This window comes from Panthera leo, chromosome B4 (genome assembly GCF_018350215.1).
Source record: "Panthera leo isolate Ple1 chromosome B4, P.leo_Ple1_pat1.1, whole genome shotgun sequence".
Taxonomy (NCBI): domain Eukaryota; kingdom Metazoa; phylum Chordata; class Mammalia; order Carnivora; family Felidae; genus Panthera; species Panthera leo.
The window spans coordinates 118,335,878-118,358,353 of NC_056685.1; positions in this window are offsets into that span (position 1 = coordinate 118,335,878).

Here is a 22,476-nt window from a genome sequence, read left to right on the forward strand (position 1 = left end):
CAGCAAAGTAGTTTCCTGTGGTGACCTTTGCATGTGCTGTTTCTTCCCTTTACCAACCTCCCTCTGACTTTGTTAAGTATTCTTTCAAGGGCAGATTATCAGAGCTGAGTTTCAGACATAGAGGACCAAGGAAGATCAGAGAAGGCCACCAGGGAAGCAAATCTCTGGGTTTCATGGGAGCTTTAAGGTCATGAAACCTGTCCATAAAGGAGACAAGGGAGACCAAATACAGCTACTTTATTTACTGTATGTGTCCACTTAATGTTCTTTTTTTTACTTGATTGTACTTCATATCCGTCCCCATCAATGTTTGAAGTGATAAATTTAAAAAGTAAGGGGTTGTACTAATTTAACTCAGTCTATACATTTTACCCACAACAGTGTATAGATGTGAATTTTATGAAAACTTGATTGACTTTAAGCAAGAGCAAGATATCATTTTGCATTCATGAGATGGGGGAATGCATACAATTCAGATGATATCAAGCATTAGCAAGGATGTATAAGAATGAATTGTCATGTACACACTGCTGGAAGTGCTGGAATCTTCTTGGAGGGTGCTTGGTTCAGCGGTTCCATGTCTTGGCATTTGCCCTAGAGAGACACAGACGTATGCTCAAGGAGGCACGTTTGAGGGTGTTCACCGTAGTACTGTCACAGCCAAACACTGAAAACAATCTAAATGTCCATCAATGCAGGAATGGCTAAATGAACTCCAACATGCTCATACTATGGGTTACTACATTGTCATTGAAAAGCATGAGATGTATCTATTTGTACCACACAAATAGATTGCTTGTGAACTCTCTGAACTTAGGGGTTTAATTTTTTCTGTTGGTTTCCCCAGTGTATCCCTTGTAATTCAGAACAGTCCCTGGCATCTAGCAGCTACCCAATAAATATTTGTTGAATAAATGGAAGTTTAGTAAAAAGCATGTCACAGAATATGTTCAGTATGATACTCTTACATGTGATCATTTGTATTGGAAAAAAAGAGAAAAATAGTATTTTCTATGGATACATGTATGCATGTGTGTTAATGCTTAGGAAAAGATCCGGAAGGATACAAACAAACTGGAAATTCACTGGGGGCAAAGCAGAGAGGGTCAGTAGGGACCTCAGCTTTAATGGTAATGTTTTAATTATTACAAGGAGAATATTCACATATTACTTGGCTAATAAAAAATTAATTTAGAAAAATTTTAAATGCATGATTAAAACTGTGATGCTTTCTCCTGAGGGGGAGGAAAACAATTAGTCCAGTATTCTTTAATTTTCCTTTGTCTAAAAATGGGATGGGTCCCAGAATTTGAAGCTAGAATATAGTCTGCAGATGCAGAAGAATCGGGGTCTACCATTTCAGGGAAAACTGGTGTTCATGGAGATCATGATGAAGAAACAGGTCCCTGGCATTTTACTCAAGAAGAAAATTAAGAAGTAAAGAAGAGAGATGGGTTCTAAAGGATCCCAAAGTGAAGATGACTAACATTGTTGAGTCACCAGCAGATGGACTGTTTGGGAGAAAGACCTTGCTTCGAGGGGAGATAATTAGTGGCTTTGGAAATTCTGGCCTTGAAGTGATTGTGAGATGTCCAGTTGTAAATATCTGGTAGGCAGGGGGATATTTGTGGAAATGGAGCTGGGATGGTGCCAATTTGGGGGTTATTTGCATAGAAAGGATATTGAAGCAATGGAATTTAAATGAGCTCTCCGGTGGGGAGAGAATGAGGACTGATGAGCAGGGGGCAGGTATCTAGTCAACAGCCACTCCGGGTAGGGAAATACACAAGTATGTTGCTTGTAGCAGTACCTCTATCACACCATTCAAATGGCCAAGCATTCAGGCAATAATGCCAATGACTGAATTTAAACCAATATGAGTCAACAGGAAGCAACTGTTAGCAAGTTCATTAGCAAGAGTCCTATTTCTGGCTGTTGTCAATTGCAATCAATTGCCTAGACAAAGATATCCTTAATTGATGAGGTCATTCCTGCCTCTAAGAATTACAACCTGTATGAAATGCACCAATCTTGTGTTTCCCAGGGCAGGCCTCTCCCTTCATGTAGCACCAGACTAGTAGTTGTACTGGACCACCAGGGCAGATTATCCACAGAATAACACCAAATCACTACCTCTGTGCTATGATTTCAGGACAAGGACTCCTCACAAGAAGCATCAGATCGATGCCCAAAACTCTACTAAAAGGCTCAGTCCCTTATCTCAGTTAAAAGGCAGGTAACCTCCATGGCAATGACACTTGGGAAAGGATGCTGCCTTAGGACTCAGCCCAACTGGGAGTCAAATCCCATTTTACTCCTTAGGTCTTTGAGCTTGCCTCTCAAAACCTCTATTTCCATATCTGTAAAATGGAGTAATAATGTCTATCTTGCAAAATTGCTACAAGAAATAAAAAAAAAAAACAAGGTACATAGACCGCATGGCACATGAAACCCCTAGGATAAATAGCAACCCCCCTCCCCACCCTCCTGTCCCTTTTTGAGGAACAAAAGAAAACGATTTCTAAAGGCTTGGAGTGAGAGATATATTTGACTTACCAAATAGATTTGCTTTGCTTTAGCAGTCCGGACAATACTAAATGATGACTTTGCCAATAAAATAACCTTTTATGAGGTGAGATCTATGCTCACCTGGATCTTGCACATCACCAAAGGAAAAACTCAACCTGCCTTACACTAAAAAAGGAATCTATAAATAAGCAGTGTCAGAAATCTTTTTTGTGGAAACTTAGGTGTGAGAAGAGGAAGAGGAAAGAAAAGCAGAAGAGTTCTTTACTGGAAGAAAACAGTCCCAAAGCATCACTATTTCACAGTTGATCCCCAATCTCACTGGGCTCTTCCTCCTGCTCTCTGTGATGAGGCCATTCTAGCATGTGCTGGAAGTAGAAGGGATTAGAAAGACGAGAGGAGGGGCAAGAATGGCAATTAGTGTGGAGCCAAGAACCCAGGGCCTGCTGTCTTACTGCACCTGCATGGTGCCAGAGCACCTGGCCTCACAGTGGATCAGCTCAGCCATCAGTATGTTCTAACCACATGGTGCCAGAGTCTTGAGTAACTGCCTAAACTTCTCATGCTGTGTTTTCATGCATGGCTGTCAAATGACCCAGTCATTCTAGAGGGTTGGAAATAAATAAAAGATTGGGGAAAGAAAAGGATTTCCTCCTCATGTACCTTGCCCAATAACCCCTACCCAGAAAGTGAATATATGCATCCTAGTCACCCATATGCACTATTTCAGAGATATTTTAACCAATCCTCCCGGCCTACTTTACATTTTATTACATTTTATATTGTCAGATGTGTGGTGATATTTAAGTAAATTTGGATGATATAGAAGTCAAGAGAACATGTTCTGGACCCTAAATACCACAGTCCATCCCATTTTGCCATTTATCAAATTATGTGACTTTGAACATGTTACATAAGTTTTCTGTGCCTCAATTTCCTCATCTGTAAAATCATACAATGTGGATAATATTAGTACCAACTTTATTATTATTACCTATGTCATAGGCTTATTTTGAGACTAAATTTACAGATATAAAGCTATTTAAGTCAGTGGATTCATCTAATGCTATAGCATAAATCAGGCATATAGTTAGAACTCAGTAAATATTTGTTATTATTATCATTATTGTTAATATTGGCAACAGTTTAATCATAAAAGAGATTGTAAGAGACCATCCAATCTCTGTACTCCTGTGTATTATTTTCAACTCTATTTTTCACAATTATTCCATGATCTTACTTAATTCTCTGACTAACCTTCATTTATTCTGGAATATATATGTATATATGTATGTATATTCTTGAATATATATGTACATATTATTTATGTATGGCTTTTAGTAAAGCTGATAAAGCATAGTGCAATGATCACATGTCCCAGATTTTGTTGGATAACCCAATTTTATTTTTCTTTCATAAAATACCTTGATTTGCTAAATACATAGCTAAATAAGATTTAATTTTTGTATCACTGCAAGGTTTCCAAATACATAATTTTACAAATCAAGCAGAAGTCTTTTGGTCCTGACTTTTCATTCTGAAAATGGTTATAATGAGTATATGTAATTTTATAGAATAGGTTCTAATGATTCCCATGTTGGTAACAACACATCTAAAAATTACAGAAAAGAAAATGTCGTGAGGGTTTTTGACCTAGAGATTTGCTTTGTCGCTAAGGAAGCTGGTTTGCACCTTGGTCAACAGAGTGCTTTACACAGTGTGTAAGCAATTAGAATGCAACCTTTCTGCTTCACACTAATGACCACAAGACCCAATGAACACATGATCTAGTGACTTCTGCTTATTAGTGAGAATGTGAAAAGATGCGATGAAAAATAAACAGGCTATTTTATACATTAAAAATATTAGAAATACATCTCTGTATTACTTGTACTTAGTTCTTTTTCCAGTTTAGGATAGTTAGGCCAAAGGCATTCAAGAATCCAAAGCTTGTGGGGGGCACCCGGGTTATTCATTCAGGTAAGCATCTGACTCTTGAACTCAGCTCAGGTCTTGATCTCAGGGTTGTGAATTCAAGCCCTATGATGGGCTCTGCACTGGGTGCAAAGCCTACTTAAAAATAAAAATATAAATGAATTTTATGCTTAAAGCTCCTTTGAAACAAAGTAAATTTTGTAATCCTTGCTATTAATTGGAGTATAGAGGGGTTCACAGAAGGAGGTTAGATTGGCTATATCTCAACAGAAAAATAATAGAAGAAACTATTCTTTAGGTTTTGAGTGAGAAGATCTGGACTTTGCATTCCTGATTCTGTCATGGAGAAGCTATCTGGCTTTAGGCAAATCATGCACTCATCTTTATGATTAGACTGTAAGACCACTGAGCTTTTATAGTACTTAGCAGTCTATTAACTATAAGACTGCTTGATTTTATTTAAAAATTTATGATGCTGGATGTAGGTGTTTCAACAGGATTTTTCCGGATTCTTCTTTTGAAATTTTACCTTTGTCTTCAAGATTAATGATGATTGCTTATCTGCTTTGCTTTGTTTAATTTGCACCCTCTCCCAAAATCGCCTATCTGGAAAGGGTAAAAAAAAAAAAAAAACATAGTCTCAGTCAGTCCATGGAGATCCCCACTGCCCATCCATGGACATTAAGTCCCCTACACTAGAACCACACTTTTATAGTCCATTTGATTCAGCTAATGCATTAATGGAACTTGGAAATTTCTGGTGGGTGTTACAGAGGAAGTCTTGCCCTCAGAAACCAAGAGTCTTATGGAGAATAAAAAAGATAGCTAGGTTCATACATACTTCTGTCTTAAGGCATATTATGCGAAGCTCTGTTGGAGAGGTACAAGGTACTCTGTGAGTTTGCAAATGACAGTAATTATAGGAGACTCTATGGAATTCCCATGGAAAAATTGGAATTTGGGTTATGTTTCAAAACTGAACTAGAAGACAAGTTGAAAGGGCTGGGAGGCCATTCCAAGAGGAAAGGTTCTTATTGTAAAGGAACATTTCACACAAAGAAGATGTAATGAGTTGAACAAAAAGATCCCCTCAAAAAGATACGTCCAAGTTCTAACCTCTGGTACCTGCGAATGTGACCTTCAGAAATAGGGTCTTTACATATATTAAGGATCTAGAAGTAAGGATCTGGGTTAAGATGGGCCCTAAATCCAATGACAAGTATCTGTATAAGAGACAGAAAAGGAGATGTCCCACAGAGATGAAGGGGAAAAGGCCACGTGGTGACAGAGGTAGGGTTTGGAGTAATGTCACAAGCTAAGGAACACCAGGAGCCGGAAGCAAGGAAGGATTCTTCAGCAGGGTGTGAAGCTCTGCCAACAGCTTGATTTTGGTGACTTGTGGCTTCCAGAACTTTGTGAGAATAAATTGCTGTTTTGTTTTTGCCATGTGGTTTGTAGTGATTTGTTACAGAAGACCTGGGGAACCAATACAAGATATGTTTTCAGGAATGGATATGAGGGGCCCACCGGGCTCTCTCTTGAGTGATGTTCATTGGAGAGGTAGAGACTTAGGGAAGAAAGGAAAGAGAATAATAAGAGGATAAGACTTCACAGAAAGGTACAAATGACGTGGCAAGTTCTTTGAACAGGAATAGAGAAAAACAAATACATTTGAGACCATAGTAGGAGTGTCAAGACTGGATAATTCAGGTTGTGGGTGAGAGAGACATGCAGAGGAAGAGACTGGAGACAGGAAGCTTGCCAAAGTTCAAGCAAAAGTAGCATGGGATGAAATGAAAGCAATGGCAACAGAGTTGAGATTTAGCAGACACTGGGCTGAGGATTTTGTGATTATCTGGATGGGTTAGGGAGCAGGAGAAAGAAGTCCAAGTAACTCTTGGGGAAGCTCCAGTTTTAAGGGTTTAAACAAAGGAAGAGAAGCCAGTAAAAGAAACCAGAATTTCATCAGAGCTGAGGAGAGCTAATGGAGTACCAAAGAAGGCTAGAGATCAGAATAGGAGATACTATCTAGTGTTATGAACAGGTCAACAGGCTTAATAGAATTTGTTGATTGGCAATTGGTGATTTTTGATAGTCTGTCAGCTATGGAATAGCATGCAGGAGTTATACAAATTATAATGGGGTAAGAAAGGAAATAGACATATCAAGTACAATGTACTCCCTTAAGATTATTTTGGTAAAAGAGAGTAATGTGTAAAATGTAACTTGAAGTGAAGCAGTGTGAAGAAAAGGTCCTTTCGACTTTGATCAGGCTTCAGCATGTTAACATACTATCTCCAGAGAGCCCCTGCTAACCTGCAAATGATATGGGAAACACTAATTCATACTATAAATACATTTTGCCAGATGAGCTAATTGTCACTCAGAAAGAGCTATCACTCAAGAAGGATGCCTGAGGGACTGGAATATAGCATGAATCTGTGTTTACTAGGAAAGAACTCAAGGCAAGACCAGCTTATGTTTTAGTGAAGTGCACAGGTGATGGTCCTTGAGAGCCAGGGTGTTGGGAAGGAGGTAGCATGAAACAATGAGCAAACTATAGGCAGGAGGTGGGGATGGGGTAGGAAAACCAAAGGCACCAAATGACAATTTTGCCTACTTTGCCATTCTGTCTAGGGACAGCCTTTGTCTTTCGGGTCCTCCAGTCACTCAGTGATTTGTTCTGGTAATTATCTAGCAAGTATCCTCCAAAGAGAACTCAAGGAATGGGTAATAATCTGAAAGTACACACTGCCTCTGATTTCTAGGCCTTTTCATATACTCAAGAGTATTTTTTAAAAGTGTTCAAGAAAGTGCAAACGGTTGCTGCCAGTATGAGAAGGTTTTGTGCAAAGATCCTCACAGAGCATCAAAAACAAAGAATTTTTAAGTGAGAGACCAGAGGTCATCCAGCCCTGTTCTCTGCAGCAGGGCAGGTCATTATCCAATATGTAAACCATAGATCAGACCCTCCACTCCTCATTTCCTCTTGTTTGTTTACCACCTTAAATATTACAGTCCATAATGCATAATTTTTCTGATAGCAGAGAATATCTAGAAATATAATGACACTTGTAAAGAAATACAAGCAAGGTTAGAAAAGCAAGGTATCTAAAGGCCATCTGAGAGATCCTTCCATCTCTCCTCTTCCTATCCCAGGGACTCTGCCTATCAAAGACTCTTTGAGGGACCTCTCTGTCCTCAAAGACTGGTAAGAATTTATTACAGTTTTAAAATGGTTTATTCATAATTCTCCAGCAATAATTTAGTAGTTGAGGATTATAAAGAAGAAGGATGTATGGAAAAATGGGCTTCTGTTGTCCAGACAATTAGACTACTGATAGTAATGATTGAGTTGCTTATTGTAAGGTTTGAATGGGGAGCATAATCTGAATGACTACCTATGAATTCAGTGTTTTATGAAATGCAGAAGCTGCGTCCGTCAACCTCCTGGGAGCCTCTGTGAGGAAGATGTTAGGGTTGGCAGTAAAGATCCTGTGACAATAAGGTTGAGACCCAAAGAAAGGAGACAAATATTTACACCAACTGCAGAAGTCAGAAACCTCCAATCACTCAACAAATATTTTTTGACTTCCCACTATGAGCCAAACACTGAGCTATAAAGGCAAGGAATTCATTATACGTTAGGAAGGAGCCCAAAGATTTAACCCTTATTATAGTATGAGGCATTTTAATGTGACATTGCATGGTGTTCCTCAAATGTGGAAATAATTTTCCTCAAGTTTCAGAAGTAGTGGAGCACCAGGGCAATGGCAGAAGCAATGGAACAGATGGTGGCTCTGGCCCACGCATGGCTAGAGAGGAAGAAGATGCCAACATCCCTTGGAGATATGGTGCCTCCACTGGAAATGCAAGAAGCAGACTGACTATATTCCTTGTCAGATGAGGACTCTGGTTCTCACATTGCACAGATCTTCTGATGGTGGCTCTTGTTTTTTTCCTTTCCAGTGTCTCATCTCCCTTCTCCTGCTAAAACAAAAACAAAAACAAAAACAAAAAATAAAAAAACCCCACGCTATTTCCTCTAGAAAAGCCATTCCATGTGACTAAGTCAAGACTAACCCTACCTTAAGTCTGACCACCCTGGTTCCTATGTCCAGACTAACCAGAGACTTAGGTCAGAGCTCTCTTTCTGCTGGGCTAGAGAAAAAGGCTGGCCAAGTAGCAGAAAGAAATGTTGATCCATAACGACATTGTTGGAACACTTGGATCCTGAAGCCAGGTAGACTTTTCATCACTAGAGACTGGGCTGCTTCGAATTAGATTTTAGTTACTGGCAACTGCACAAATCCTATCTAATATGAAAGAAAAGATGCTCCAAGTGCACTCCTTTTTTTTAAGTTTATTTACTTATTTTGAGAGAAAGAGACAGAGACAGAGACAGAAAGGTAGCATGAGCAGGGTAGGGGCAGAGAGAAAGAGAGGAAGAGAGAAAGAATTCCAAGCAGGCTCCATGCTGTCAGCACAGAGCCCAACACGGAGCTCGAACTCATGAACCATGAGATCACGACCTGAGCCAAAATCAAGATTCAGATGCTTAACTAACTAAATCACCCAGGTGCCCCTCCAAGTGCACTCCTAAACCACACTTGATGAAAAATAATTAAGAAGTGTGACCCTGAGAAACTTAACAGAAGACCATAGGGGAGGGGAAAGGGGGAAAAGTTACAGAGAGGGAGGGAGGCAAAACATAAGAGACTCTTAGATACTGAGAACAAACTGAGGGTTGATGGGGGTGGGGGAGAGGGGAAAGTGGGTGATGGGCATTGAGGATGGCATCTGTTGGGATGAGCACTGGGTGTTGTATGGAAACCAATTTGACAATAAATTATATTTAATATAAAAAAAGAAGTGGGAGAGAGTTGAAGTCATAATGTCCCATTTCCAAGGCAGCAATATGGTCAGCTTTTGAAAGTTCTATTTGATGCATAGCCTCAAACTGCTCCCTTACTGCTCAATATCAAGCTCCTCTATTTATTTTTATGATTTTAATGACATTTATTAGTATTTCTTCTCATTATGAAAGTTATATATTTTATCACAGAAAGAGTTGAAAAATAGAAAACCATACATTCCCAATACCTAGAGGGGAAGAGCATTAAATACTTTAACATGTTTCAAATCTTTTTAATACATATACATCTTTTTCAATCATTCTCCCCACTTCTAACTTATATACAACATGAACATTTTCCCAGATCAATCAATATTTTTATGCAGCATAACTTTAATGAAGCATAATATTCTATCAAACAGATGTTCCATAATTTGTTTAACCAGAACTGTATTGCCAACCTTTTAGGTAGTTTCTACTATTGTTCTGGGATACATAACATTCTAAATGTTAATTTCAAGGTTCCTGATAAATGACAAATTTTAAAAAGATACTCAAAGAACTGTCTCTTGGCCCCTTTTGCACCAATGGGAAAGAAGTTTCACTACTAACCCACATTCCTAACATAGCAGTTTTGGGATATGTATTAGTCTCCTATTGCTATGGTAATAACATATTCCCATAAACTTCACTTATTCCTTGTCTCACTGTTCTCTAGGTCAGGAGTCCAATGGGCTTGACTGGGTACTCTGTTTAGAGTGTCACAAGGTGAAAACCCAGTTATCAATTGGCCTGGGCTCTTCTCTAGAAGCTCTGGGGAGGAATTCCAGGCTTCTCCCAGGCTCCTTAGGTTGTGAGCAGATTTCATTTCCTTCTCAGTTTCCACATGACTCCCTCCATCTTCAAGCCAACAACTACAGGTCAAGTCCTTCATGCACTCAGAATGTCTCTGACTTTTCTTTGTGCTACATGTCTCTGACTCCAGCCATGAAAGTTCTCTACTTTTAAGGGCTTATGTAATTAGATTGGGTCCACACAATAATCTAGAATATTCTCCCTATTTTAAGGTCCATTTCCTTAATTACATCTGCAAAGTCCCCTTAGGCATGTAACGTAACATATTCTCAGGTTCCAGGGATTAGAGCATGGGTACTTTTGGGGGTGGCCATTTGGCCTACCACATAGTAGGACCACAAAACTACACTAACTCTGCTACCTGTCATCTGATTAGCCATCTTCCCTCCTGTGGCAATGTTTGGGGGAACGAGCTGAGTCTTTTCAAGCATGGTGTAGTGAATTGTTCTCCTTACACCCACTGTACCCACCCCAGCAAGTTCCCAATGGGACAAAAGGATTGTCGTGAAACTTTCTAACATCTCACAGCTAGAAGCTGTGGCTCCATTCCTTCAGGAGCAGGGCTCCCTTCAGATTATATGCAGTGCTGTACAATTGTAATAAACTATATCACATCATGTGCCCAGGCTGTTGCCAGTCAAAAGAGAATGCAAAAATTTGAGTGTTTTCACATATAAATATAGGCCTATGGATTATAACTCTGCCTCAAACAAAGGTATAGGTGTCTACATACATATAAATGTTATTGTGACCTACTAAGTTGTTTTTCCCCCTTGAATCTAACTCATTTATCCCTTATTAGTTTTCTGCAAAGGTTTTCTCTGTGGCTAATTTCTAAGGAAATAGTGTAAGTTTTCAGCAAAAGCAGTTTCCATGGTTACCCTGAAGTCTTCCTAAAAATAGTGCATGATGTAATCATCCAAACTTTAGCTACTAAAGTAACTAGACAAAATGGATCTGCATTTCTGTAGGAAGTTTGTTCTGTCGTTCAAGCTGTGTCTATGACACATGAAGAGAACAGTCTGAATTATTTTTAATGCCCGAGATTCCAGCTTCTCAAACACTTTGTGGGCAGCTCCCAAGCTGTTCAGGCTCTGGAATTATTTCTAACACTATGTGAAGGAGAGAAGCAGAGAGACAGGGGGAAAGGGGTGGGAAGGACAGAAGGGAACTGAAGGAGATAAGCATATACCTGTTTCATTTCTCCCCATGAGGTTAACATCTCCCTTTTCTCAAACAGTCCCTTTAAATGCACTACCGTGTTGCATAATATAAGGACAAAGTGTTATTCTCATTTGATTAGTCTACACCCTCTACATTCTGTAGCTAGCTACCTACTTGATCTTGCTCACTTTGTTTTGTGGGCTTTCTCTTTAGTGATTGATTCAAGGTTTGGTATCAGAAGGCACTACAAGAGGGGAACCCATTCATTTTATTATTTCTCCTTCATTATTTCTGCTCTCTCTCTTTTACACAATGCTGTAAGAGTGCAGACACCTGAGACTAAAACATCTTCCCTCTTGCATTGAGTGTTCTTTGTCCTCATTATGTTTGAACTGTCACTCTGCACAGCTGGGTCTCTGTTTCCAATATCCTTTTTCCCTACACTTCACGTAATTAGAAAAGAGGATCAAGAATGGCAGTCCCACCTGCTTCCAAGGCCATTTCCCCCACACAAACCTTTGAAGCTGGAAGTCAAAGAGGTTGACTGCATCTTTCCCCTCTTGAGTGCTATACTCAGTATCATCTTCTGCCTGAACACAAGGCCAACTCTGGCCCACAAGATGACTGTTTGTTTTTTTTTTCTGCCACAATGTGTTTCTCAGGTGCCATTTCCTTCTCTTCTTCCTACAGTTGTTCAAGGGGACACTCTGAAAACAAAATTAAATCTCAAAACTAAGTTCTTTTCGCTTGGTCTCCATCTAGAAAAGCCCCAGTAATATTCCTGGTTTCCTTTTACAGCCAAAATAATGCTTGTTTCTTGTCAGTCTGGGGATTCAGCAGATCCCTCTCAAAAGAATGCCATCATTTTGTTTGTTTGTTTATATTTAATTCTACCAAACATTTTTTTCAGTAATTTAGCAGTGTTTCCTTTTTCTATTTTTTATTTTTATTTATTTTTTATTTATATTTTGGTTAACATACAGTGCAATATTGGCTTCAGGAGTAGAATTCAGTGATTCATCATTTACATACAACACCCAGTGTTCATCAAAATAAATGCCCTCTATAGTACCCATCACCCATCTAGCCCATCTCCCACCCACCTCCCTCCATCAACCTTCAGTCTGTTCTCTATTGTTAACAGTCTCCTGTGATTTGTTTCCCTCTCTTCTCTCCTCCCTTTCCCATGTGTTCATCTGTTTTGTTTCTTAAATGCCACATATGAGTGAAATCATATGGCATATGTCTTTCTCTGACTGACTTATTTCACTTAGCATAATACATTCTAGCTCCATCCACATTGTTGCAAATGGCAAGATTTCATTCATTCTTTTTGATGGCTGCATAATATTTCACATCTTCTTTATCCATTCATCAGTTGATGAATATTTGGGCTTTCTCCATGGTTTTGCTGTTGTTGATAATGCTGCTATAAATAGTGGGGTGCATGTACCCCTTAAAATCTTTTGTGTTTTGTATCCTTTGGGTAAATACCTAATAGTGTAATTGCTGGGTCAGAGAGTGGTTCTGGTTTTAACTTTTTGAGGACTCTCTAAACTATTCTCCAGAGTGGCTGCACCAGTTTGCATTCCCACCAGCAGTGCAAGAGAGTTACCCTTTCTCCCCATCCTTGCAAACATCTATTGTTTCCTGAGCTGTTAACTTAGCCATTCTGACAGGTATGAGGTGGTATCACATTGTGGTTTTGATTTGTATTGCCCTCAATGATGAGTGATGTTGAGCATCTTTTCATGTGTCTGTTAGCCATCTGGATGTCTTCTGTAGACAAGCGTCTATTCATGTCTTCTGCCCATTTCTTCACTTGGTTGTTTGTTTTTCGGGTGTTGAGTTTGATAAATTCCTTATAGACTCTGGATACTAACCCTTTATCAGATATGTCATTTGCAAATATCTTCTCCCATTCTGTAGGCTGCCTTTTAGTTTTGTTTATTGTTGCCACCATTTTATTTAGTGTCCATAGCACTGGAGACAGAAGACTGGAAATGGTCTTTAAGAGGCCATGGCCATTGCATATGTTGGCAATTTCTTAGATGTATTTTTATACCAGGGACAATGTTAACAACTATAGGGCCAGAACAATTTAAAAGCCTATAAATTATGCTAGACTGAACTAACTTGACAATGTTCCTTTAAAAACACTGTCTTCTTAAGTAACTGACTTTAGAAGGGTACTTGCAGCTAGTGTTTTCAAATGGCTTTTTATGGCACACATTTAAGATTCATTGGTTTCTCATTACCTTCTATGGAACACTAACTCCTGAATATAGTCTCAGAGATATACCAGACGTGGACCAGGAGTAACATGTGTAAGCAGTATTTGTCAACATAAAGTCCATCAGGTAAGAAGGAGAGTAGTGAGTGTATCAAGTTCCTACATTTTTATTTATTCATTTAGCTACTTGTATGGAGACCACCAGTGAAGGGTTCTTATTTGAAGTGCTAATTAAAGAAATCCATTTTAAAGAAAGATGGAGGTGAGAAGAGAAAAGATAAATGAGGGCTTAAGGCCAGTATGACACAATAATGGCAGTGCAGGTGTTCCAGGTGGGGAAATTAGAAGATTAAAAGGGATTTTCCTGCAGGAGACATTTGTATTGAGGGCAGGTGTTCAGTAGGTACCATACTAGAGACCTTTACTGAGTTACTGAGTCCCCCAGACACACTCTAAATCCTCCTCTTCCCTGCTCCCTGTCTTGAGATTGTTATCCCAGGGCAGTGTGGACACAAACAGTGGGTTTCTGCACTCCCTGGCTTCCAGCTAGGTCAGGCAGTGGGGAGGACTAACAGGAGACGTACAGAGTAGGGTTGCAAGAAAGGTGAGATCAAGATATTTATCTCCCTGGTTCCTTGACTGTAGGGTCTTCATGGGCTGAAACCAATCATTGATCTTTCCTTTGATCTCTTCAAACTTGGGGGTCTTAACAGAGTCACTGATAGTAGCCCTGGGTTGCTACACTATATTTTTTTTAGTTTTCACACCCAACCCAACCCTTTGTTTAAAAAAACACTCAAGGGGTGCCCGGGTGGCTCAGTCAGTTAAGCATCCAACTTCACCTCAGGTCATGAGCTCATGGTTTGTGGGTTCGAGCCACAAATTGTGCTCTGTACTGACAGCTTGGAGCCTGGAGCCTGCTTTAGATTCTGTGTCTCCCTCTCTCTCTTCCCCTCGCCCCCCCTCAAAAACAAAATAAACATTAAAAAAAATTTTAAATACTTAAATTGATCCAATTTGCTAATCTGTGTCATCTATTTCTTGTTGATATTCAAGAGTAATTCCCAAATCTTTAGCAAATGACCCCTTGTCTTAGTCCATAATAAAACATCATAGACTGGATGGCTTAAAAAGAGCAAACTTTTATTGCTCACAGTTCTGGTGTCTGGGAAGTCCAAGATCAGGGCACAGGCAGTCTGGTGAGTGTCTGCTTCCTGTTTCATAGGCAGATGCTTTTTTGCTATGTCCTCACATGGAAGAAGGGGTGAGGGATTTCTCCAGGATTTCTCTTTTTTTTCCTAGCTCTAATGACAATATTATAATATATTTTAAAGTGTATAACATGATGACTTTGATATATGTATATATTATGAAAAGAGTCCCACCATTGAGTTAATTAACACATCTGTTTCTTACATATCTAACCCCCCCCCTTTTTTTTTTTTGGTGAGGTCATTTAAGTTTTACTCTCTTAACAAATTGAAATTACACAATACAGTTTTATCAGCTGTAGTCATCATGTTATATCTCCCCCACTCCAAGGCCCTGGCAGCTACTTTCCTGGTGTCTTTTTCTATGAGTTAAATTTTTCTGTTGTTGTTAAGATTCTACATATAACTGATGCTATACAGTACAGTATTTGTCTTTCTCTGTCTGGCTTATTTCACTTAGCATGAGGCCTTCAGGTTCATCCATGAAAGGAAGAATTTCCCTTTTTTTAAAAAAAGTTTTTTATTTATTGTTTGAGAGAGAGAGACACAGACAGACAGAGAGAGCACACAAGTGGTGAAGGGACAGAGAGAGGGAGAGAGAGAATCCCAAGCAAGTTCTGTGCTGTCAGTGCAGAGCTCAACGTGAGGCTCAAATTCACAAACTGTGAGATCATGACCTAAGCCAAAACCAAGAGTCAGATGCTTAACTGACTGAGCCACCCAGGCAGCCCAGAGTTTCCTTCTTTTTTTTAAAGCTTAATAGTATATCATTGTGTGTGTGTGTGTGTGTGTGTGTGTGTGTGTGTGTGCGTGCGCGCATGTATCACATTTTCTTAATCCATTTATCTGTTGACTGACCCTTAGGTTGTTTCTATACTTTCACTATTGTGAATAACGCTGCAGTGAACATGGGAGTGCAAATACCTCTTTGAGATAATAATTTCATTTCCTTTGGATATATAGCCAGAATAGAGATTGCTGGATCATATGGTAGTCTATTTTTTAATTTCCTGAGAAACCTCCATTCTGTTTTCTGTAGTGACCATACCAGTTTACATTCCTACCAAGGGAACCCAAGGGTTCTCTTTTCTCCACATCTTCAACAGCCCTTGCTATCTTTGTCTTTTTTTATAGTAGCTGTGGGACAATTTTTATAAAGGCACTAATTGCATTCATGAGGGTTCTACCCTCATGACCTAATAACCTTCCAAAGTCCCCCAACTCCTAATACTATCACATTGCAGGTTAGGTTTTAACACATACATTTTGGAGGGACACAAGCATTCAGTCTCTGGAAACACTTGAACTTTGATTATCTCATTTCTCGAGGTTGTCTTCTATGAGAGTTGAATAAAAAAAAACCTACTTCAAAATAGAGTTATATGAGAGATCTTAAAGTCATCTAGAGAGAGAGACACTAAGTGTAACTAATGGCACCTAGAAATAAGCAGAGAAGATGAAGAGAGGGTAGAAACCAGTAGGATTCATTGGAACTAAACGTGAAATACAAAGAATTGGTTAAAGCACTGAGAAATAACAGTGAAGTTATTTGGATGTCTAAAAAATATTATGTCCTGTGTGATTTATTATCAATATTAAGGCATATTATTCACTTCACATTATTTTTGTCATTTTTAAAGACATATTCCCAACATGTTATTCTTTAAAAATAAGTTCAGTACTTTGGGACACTCTGATTCAGTGTTACTCATCCTGATGATGAGAATAGTGGATACCATATCTGGGATCCCAGCTGCCAACCACTGAGCTCTTATTCAGGTCAAGCTACTAGACTAGGCCCTTCACACTCCTTCATCTCACAGCAGTTCTCAGAAATGGGCATTGCTATCGTCCCCGTTGTCGGGAGAGTGAAGCCAAGAAAAACTGCAGACTATAGCATGGAAGCAAAAAACTGGAATTCAAATCCAGAGCTCCCAGGTTCTTGGTGCAGCCACCTTCAGCCTCCTCATTCACTACCCAAGTGTATGTGACTAGAGGAAAACACACAACTGTGCTAACATTATTACCTTAAATGAACATAAAGCTCAGAGGCTCCTCAAAACCACCCAGCAAGCAATTCATTCTCCTGCTGTCCGGTACTCACACCAGCCTCCATGCACAAACCAGCCATAAGCTAATTATTCCTATATCTGTAGGCCTGACCTCTTCCTAAAATTCCAGTCTACAGCCTTCAAAACATCTCCACTTGGATCTCAAATAGACAAATCCAACATGCCCAAAATATCTCTCTAGATTTTACCACTCCCCAAAATCTGTTCCTTCTTAGTATTCCCCATCTCTATGTCAGAGTGTAGGAGTGTTTATCCCATTGCTCAAGCTGAGAACATAAAACACAGTCTTGATCCCTCTCTTTCCTCTGTAGTCCCCTACACTCCACTGCAAGTCCTGTCTTGAATCTGACGTGTTACCAGATCTGTGACTCACCACCATAGTCCAAGCCAACATAACCTTTTGTTTAGGTTATTGCAGGCATCATCTGACTGGTCTTGCTGCTTCCATTTTTGCCTTCTCAAAGGCATTGAACCAAACACTGGGAAGAAGGATTTTCTCAAAATGCAAGTCAGATCAGAGTCACTCCTTCGATCAAGATTTCTGTACCTCTCAGAATCAATTCTATGGCTGCTGCCACCTCACTGTCCTCATCTCTTACCAAGTTCTGCCTCATTCACTCCACTTTAGATACACTGACCATATTGCTATTTCTCAAAAATACCACTTTCTCACATATGCCATTCTTTCTGCCTGGAATGTTCATCTTCTAGATCTTTCATTTCATGCAGGTTTTTTCTCAGTAGTCAGCTTTCCCTACCACTCTCAAAAATCACCCCATATTCCTTTCCTCTCACTACTCTCTATCCCCTCTCCTTACTTTATCTCTCTTCAGGAGACTATTTACTACCTGCAATTTTTTCACAGGTGTATTCATTCATTTATTAGTCATTCCCCTCACTAGGAATGTAACCTCTATGGGAGCAGGAACTTGGTTGGTCAAGTTCTCTGCTGTATTCTCAGAACCTAGAACCATGGCTCAACCACAGAGGGATGCATAAGTATTTGTTTAGTTAATGAAAGAGAATAGGAAGGAAGGAAGGAAGGAAGGAAGGAAGGAAGGAAGGAAGGTTGGATGGATTATGGACTGTGGAGCCTATTGTGATAAACAGAATTATTGTCCACCAAAGATATCTGTATCCTATTCCTTGGATCCTGTGATCACATTAGAGATGAAATTACAGTTGCTAATAAAATGACCTTAAAATAGATACCTCATTCTGGATTGCTCAGGTGGGTTTGAAGAAACCACAAAGGTCCATAAAAGTAGAAGGAGCAAGCAGAAAAAGAGGTCAGAGTAATGTGATATGAGAAGGACCTTCAAAGAATTGCTGGCTTTGAAGATGAAGAAAGGGGACCAAGAGCCAAGGAAAGCAGGCAGCCTCTAGAAACTGAAAAATGCAAGGAAACAGATTCTCCCCTAGAGCCTCCAGAAGGGAACAGCACCCTGCCAAAATCTTCATTTTAGCCAGTAAAACACATGTCAGACTTTTAACCAACATGACTACAAAGATGATAATTTGGGTTTTTTCCAGCCCCCTAAGCTTGTGATAATTTGTCACAGCAGCAAGAGAAAAACGATACACCTATACACTTATGCTCTATATCACCTCTCCTGATTTTCCATTACTCTCTCAGTGACTTGGGGCTATTCTTTTGTCAATATAATTACAGATTTATATTTCCCCTTTTCCCAAAACACAAAAGGTACATTTTCCATCTCCTGTCTGGGTGTTAGCTATTAAACGTGATAAGCATATTTTTAAATAAAAACAGGACACTGAAATGAAAAATGTAGGTGTATTTGCCAGCTATGTGACTTTGTGGAAATTATTCAACCTTTCTGTGCTTCAGTTTCTCACCTGTAAAACATGTACTATAATAATAGTTCACTGTCTCTCAGACACTTAGAAGTAACTAACAAATGCTCAGTAATATTAGCTACTATTATTTCTAATGTGTCAAATAGGAGAGATGTCAAGCCTATTTTAGAAAACCCAAGAATCGTAGACCCCATACTGTTAAGCCATATTACCATCAAATTCTATACTTTTCAGAATTGTTGCAGTTAATAGCTTTCTCGTGCTTTTAAGAATGATTTAATCTATCACCCAAGCAAAGATTTAAGTTTGACACTACTCAGTGTGAGCAAAGGCATGGGAAATGGGCACTCTCACACTCTTTTTGCCTGAGTATTAGTTGTAAACAAACTGACTTCCTATCTTACTTTGGCTCTTCTGTACTGCTCAGATTTTGTAATGTAAGTATAAATTATATTTAACATTAAAAATTTACTGAGATACTACCTCACGCCAGTCAGAGTGGCTAAAATGAACAAATTAGGAGACTATAGATGCTGGAGAGGATGTGGAGAAACGGGAACCCTCTTGCACTGTTGGTGGGAATGCAAACTGGTGCAGCCGCTCTGGAAAACAGTGTGGAGGTTCCTCAAAAAATTAAAAATAGATCTACCCTATGACCCAGCAATAGCACTACTAGGAATCTACCCAAAGGATATAGGAGTGCTGATGCATAGGGGCACATGTACCCCAATGTTTATAGCAGCGCTTTAAATAATAGCCAAATTATGGATTGAGCCTAAATGTCCATCAACTGACGAACAGATAAAGAAGATGTAGTTTATATATACAATGGAATACTATGGGCAATGAGAAAGAATGAAATCTGGCCATTTGCAGCAATGTGGATAGAACTGGAAGGTATTATACTAAGTGAAATAAGTCAGTCAGAGAAATACAGATATCATATGTTCTCACTCATATGTGGATCTTGAGAAATTTAACAGAAGACCATGGGGGAGGGGGAGGAGGGGGGAAAGTTACAGAGAGGGTGGGAGGCAAAACATAAGAGACTCTTGGATACTGAGAACAAACTGAAGGCTGATGAGGGGTAGGGGAGAGGAGAAAGTGGGTGAGGGACATTGAGGAGGGCACTTGTTGGGATGAGCACTGGGTGTTGTATGGAAACTAATTTGTCAATAAATGATATTTTAAAAAAATTTAAAAGCTGGGGCGCCTGGGTGGTTCAGTCGGTTAAGCCTCTGACTTCAGCTCAGGTCATGTTCTCACAGTTTGTGAGTTCAAGCCCCACGCTGGGCTTGCTGATGGCTTGGAGCCTGGAGCCTGCTTCAGATTCTGTGTCTCTTTCTCTCTCTGCCCCTCCTCCACTTGTGCTCTGTCTCTCAAAAATAAATAAATGTTAAAAAATTTTTAATTTAAAAACTTTTTTTAATTTTTAACAAAACCAAAACAATTTAGCCTCATTTGTACAAGTTTAGTAATGGTCTATCAGCCTTCTCTGGAGTATACTTATGGCAGAGAACATATAACCATGGCACATTCGATGTTTTTGTCCTCAACCCAGACCAAGGACAAATACGTACAATTTCCAGGGAGAAGAAAGAAAGAAAGAAAGAAAGAAAGAAAGAAAGAAAGAAACAAACAAACAAACAAAGAAAAAGAAAGAAAGAAAGAAAGAAGGAAAGAAAGAAAGAAAACGCAACAAAAAACCCTGAGAGCTTGAGAATGTGGATACGTATGGAGAAATAATAATCTCTATTGTATTTTTCCCACACAAAATAAGATCCTTTTAAAACTTAGCAATGTGGTTTTTTCTTGAGTAGTACAAAACTGTACAAAACACTGTAACTATAAAGAAAAAAATACAGCAATAAAAACGAGCCAGACATTTGGTCCAGTTGTTTGAGTCAACTCTTCTCTTTTGAGTAAACCAAACTCATTAGCATGTGCTCTGAGGATTTGTGAGTTCTACAGCAGCTTCCCACATTTTGAATTTGTCACTGGATAGTGCTTCTGACAGGTTTCTGATGAGTTCTTCCAACTTTTGGAAATTAAAAAATCACTTTCCATGGCTAGTCTAGTATCGTTAGGGGAAATGGGACTAGGGTGTTGAATTGGTCAGAAGGAAGATTTTAAATACTTCACTCTCTATTGTTGAACTGAAAGGTAAAAATCAACCCTTTCCTATTTATAGATTTATTATTTTATTCACTCACTCATTTTTTCACTTACCCATTCATTCATTCAACAGCTATTTGTAGTCCAAACACTGCTAGGTGCTGGTGATGAAACCACAGACAAGACGTAGTGCTTCCTTACCTTTCATGTAAAAATGGAAAGAGTCAAAACTAAAATCATCCGGTTGATAAGAACTACTAAAATTCCCAGTCCACATTCTGTGATTCTTCATATTCTTTCAACTTCATTTAAAAAAAAGGAGGTCTATACATATCTTCCAAAAAGGACATTATGGATATGTGACAAAGTGTAGTAAAAAGAGACAAAAGGCAAGCATTTTGTCCGTTCATTAATCTATTCACTCTTTCAACAAAAATTTTTGGAGTATCTACTATATTCCAAGCACTTTTCTAGATGGTAAGGATATAGCAATGAACAAAACAGATAACATTCCCATTCTACCGGAGCTTAACATTCTAGGAAAGAGTTCTAACTACTCACATTTGAGAAGATTAAATAGTAATATTTAGTAAGACAGTAAAAAATTTAGGAAAATAGGCCTCCGAGTGCCCTTCCCCCTCCATTCTTACTTTTTGAAATATTGCCTTTTCATGAAGGATTCAGCTCAAATACCAAGCTGGCCACTTTCTCTCCTCTATTTCCCCTTCATATCCTGCTGATTCAGAGCTCTTAATGCCTCATGTTGTGCTCATGTTTTATGGATTACAAACCCTTTTTCCATCTCCTACCACAGCACCTAGTATATGGCACAGCCTCAATAAGTTCTCCTTCAATTAATCAGATGTAAATGAAAGGACAAATTAATATCCAAATGGTTAAGTATATTTATTCCTGTCCTAGAGAAAAGCAAATTAGATTAATTAACAGTCCTTCAGTCCTTAAATAAAATTATTTTTATGATAGAAGTTCCAACCTGTTTGCTATATAGTAATATGAATGTCAATTATATTTGACAAGTCTACCAAAACTCAACAGAGTCAAAATTAAACTTTTTATTTTGTTTCTGAAACCTCCTTCTCCTATTGTTTTCCTCATATCATTTAATGACACTGAAATCTTCCTGGTTGCTCAAGTTAGAAACTTCAGTCCCTCTTAATTCACCAAGCTCTTGTTTTGTTTTTTGCTTTTGTTTTTTATATTGCAATACTCACCAATTCCTTTTTATTCTCCCTCATGAATCCATCACTTGAATCTTTATCTTTTCCTTGGTCTCCATTGCCACTGACTTAGCAAAACTAATTATTTCTTGCTTGAACTGTTGAAGTTGCTTCCAATAATCTCCCTGTCAACATTCTTTACCATCTTCAATTTCACCTTTCACACATTTTAGGTCACTCTCATAAAAATCTTCAGTGACTCCCAAATTACATTGTTAGAAGGTGTTTCATTGAGAAAGTGACCTATGCTTAAATAATTTGGGGCAACATTGGCTTAAACTCATTTAAACAGGTTTGCTGCAGAACTTCTCATGACGAGTCTACAAGAGGAAGCAAGCCTTTCCCAACATATTTGATTTGAGACTTTTTTCATGGGGAATTAAATCTGATGTTGTGGGTTGGCTTACTTTTTATCTATGCCAATCCCTTTATTCTCTATATTTCTCTATTA